The sequence below is a fragment of the Psammomys obesus genome, unplaced genomic scaffold, assembly GCF_907164565.1.
Source record: "Psammomys obesus unplaced genomic scaffold, mPsaObe1.curated_primary_1811, whole genome shotgun sequence".
Lineage (NCBI taxonomy): Eukaryota > Metazoa > Chordata > Mammalia > Rodentia > Muridae > Psammomys > Psammomys obesus.
Genome location: NW_026596039.1, coordinates 16504958 through 16508483, shown reverse-complemented (window position 1 = coordinate 16508483; position 3526 = coordinate 16504958).

The following is a 3526-nucleotide window of genomic DNA, read 5'->3' as shown; positions in this document are numbered from 1 at the left end:
TGTGTGTGTGTGTGTGTGTGTGTGTGTGTGTGTGTGTGTGTGTGTGTCGGGTTTCTCCTGGAGCTGGAGCTATAGGTAGTTGTGAGCTGCTTGATGGGGGTGCTGGAACTGAACTTGGGTCTTCTTCAAGCACAGTAAAGCTCTCAACAGATGAGCCACCTCTTCATCCCCTTTGTGTGACTTTTTAAATGAAATAGTAACACAAAGACCATGGCCAAATTAGAGACACTCTGGTTCAAATATAACTCTTAGTCAATCAGATTACTCACTATAGAAACATACTGAATTTCTTAACTTTCAGTGTTTACTATAGAGTACTACACATTTAAGTACCAGGGGCTGAGGTTTATGTATCTATGTATCTATTTTTTTCCGTGTAGACTGCAAGAACTGGAATGCAGCTTTGGGCTTAATCCCTCTTACTGCCAAACAAAACATAAACATACTTAATAAATTCTAACTTCACTTCACACAAAAAGTTATACTGAAGTAAAATTCATTTATTAGCTAGAAATATAAAGACCTGTACTTTAGTTGGCCTGATTTTATATATAAAATATTGATTATTTTATATTTATATTATTTAGATTATTATTAGCAGTAGTATTTAGATTTGTATTGCTATATATTTGTATAAAACTTCAGGCCCTAAGGAAGCTCAGTAGTGGGGGTCCTGGAAGTTCTACTCTATTATAGTCGGAACTCCACAAGATCACTCCCAAAGGCATAATCACAATCTTCCCCCAAATGGCCCCATCAGTTTTCCCCATCACAGTGAGTGGGCCCGTCATCTGTCCGGCTCTGTAGTCTAAAAACTATGAGTTACACTTGACACCACTTTTTCCCTCACCGCTATACATAATCCACCAGTCAAACAGACTTTGTCCCTAACAATCCCTAACAAACCTCAAATGCATGTATTTCCTACTTTCTCTACTATCACCCACCTGCCACGAGCTACCTGAATCTCTCTCCAGAACCAGAGAAAGTCTACTGCCAGAAGCAGTCTCCATGGCTGGAGAGATGGCTCAGCTATTAAAAGCGCTTGTTGCTCTTACAGAAGACCCGGGTTCAGTTCTCAGTACCCACATGCTGGCTCACTACCACCCCTAACTCCAGTTCCGTAGGATCCCATGCCCCTCCTGACCTCCCAGGATGCCAGGCACACATGTGGAACATATACAAACATGCAAGCAAAACACTCATAAATGTAACATACAATAAATCTAAAAATAACCAAACTGGTCTCTAAGTGATACAAATGAGGGGATCTCTCCATGCCCTGGGGCACTGAGCAGGCATTAAGTGTTGTTAAAATCAGCTACCATTAGTTACAATAAGGTCTTTAAATGTACAATGTAAGCACCCATCTGCTATCATTGTCTAATAAATAAGCACACATTGAGGCATGGAGATAAGAGTCCCTAATTAACAGCTCTTGGACTCTCCCTTGACCCTGTAGACGCCTGAAGCAAAAGAACTAATGGGTCTGACAGAGAGCCCGACTGCCCTGAACACTCCAGAGACCTCCAGAAAGATCTAGAATGACTGCAGCTGATCACTTCGGCTCCTGAAGGGGCAACCTCAGGACTGTTCAAAACTATTTGTGCCAGACTCTTTGTTTCCACAAGCCTCAGTGAACTCTAGACCACCCTGCAGCCATTTCCACTTTGGCTAGGAGGGGAGAGCTCCCCCTGTCACTTTTGCAGAGGGATTTCTGTGGCCTGTGAGAAGGCCAAGCATAATGACCTGAGTTCCATCCTTGGGTCCTGCATGGTGAAAGGAGAAGATGGACTGTCCAACGTTGTTTTTCTGAGTAGCCCCTCCAAACACCCCAGTCACATTGGAGACAGGCACCCTGAATGGTCCCAGCAGTGGCTGATTGGGGCAGCCAAACAGTTCGAGTGGCCGAGGAAGGGGGAGGGGAGGCATGTAGAAACAACAAGAATATAGAAGGCTGAAATGAAGATCATAGGCTGTAAGGGGTCAGAACCTGCAGGCTCTGGTTGACGGAAAGTTCCAGAGGGCTATCAAGTCTTAGGGGCTCAGCCCCAAGCCGAGAGCTGTAACCACAACCACTGCCAAGGGCCAAGAGCCTGAGGGACGGGACGCTCACGGATGTCACTTGACAACTGCTGCCAGATAGCAGCATTTGAGGAGTTTCCCTGCCTGCTAGGGAGAGAACCATGGGCCAGCTGAGCAGTGACATGGCCATCTGTGCAGCACCCTACCTGCTCAGTGCGGCTTGGTTCTCCAAAGACCCAAATAACCTTTCAAAACATGGACTGACTGATGCTCCACATCAGCCTAAGAGCCTCCTTTGGCTCTCCATGGGTCTGTCCCTAGCCTCTGCTGCTGTTGCTCTCCTTGGTTCCAACTGGACTGAAAGATTGAGTTTTCCGTACCACACAATCCCATCTGAGGCCCTGCCTTCCCAGGCCCTGGTTAAGCCACTCACTCTTGGGATCTCGGGCAACACACCTTCCCTAAAACCTCTCTCCTGTTCCTCTGCATAAAGCTATGTTCCTCGTCTGTACTGTAGCTATGCATTCTTAAGAGTATGTGATTAAAGTCTATCTTCCTCACTGTGTGTTTTTCCCATCACTGTCAAATAGTAGCCATTCAGTCTATTCAATGAATAACTATGTAACCGAACACGTGAGTCAGTAACTACATATTGGCATACACTAATCCCCATTTTTCTCTAGCGGCTCAGAGTGCTACCTTTGGCTGTGGAACAACTGGCATGAGAGCTATGCTAATTTTCTCTTGAGTTCACTAGACTCACCTTCTTAAAATTATAGAGGCCTTTTCTTACTCAGGTTCGAACATAAAGAACAATGTAACACACGCAGTTCAAGAGTTCAGACTGGCATCTTAGTTTCAGATACTCAAGAGCAGTGGTTTTCAACCTCCTTAATGCTGCAACCCTTTAACACAGTGCCTCATGCTGTGGTGACCCCCAACCAAAAAAATTTTTGTTGCTGCTCCATAACTGTAATTTTGCTACTGTTATGAATCATAAGTATTTGATATGTAGGCTATCAGATATGCAACCCCTATGAAAGGATCATTTAACTCACAAAGGGGTCATGACCCACATACTGAGATCTGCTGCTCAAGAGGCTGAGACAGGAGGATCACTTAAACCCAAGAATTTAAGGCCACCAAGACCCCATCTCAAAAACAAAACTGGGGGAAGGGCAGCTAGAGAGATGGCTCTGTGATTAAGAGCCCTGGCTGCTCTTCCAGAGGTCCTGAGTTCAATCCCTAGCAACCACATGGTGGCTCACAGCCATCTGTAATAGAATGATTTCCTCTCCTGGTGTGCATGAAGACAAAGCACTCATATACATGAAATAAGTAAGTTTTAGAAAGCAGACTTGGAATCTTAAAATACTCAGGCTCCACCCCATTCTGGTCCCTAATATTTACTATGTGACTTCATGACAAGTTACCTAACCTGTGTGCAAATAGACCTGTGTGTGAAGAACAGAACCTACCTTAAAAGGCTCTTGTGAAGGCT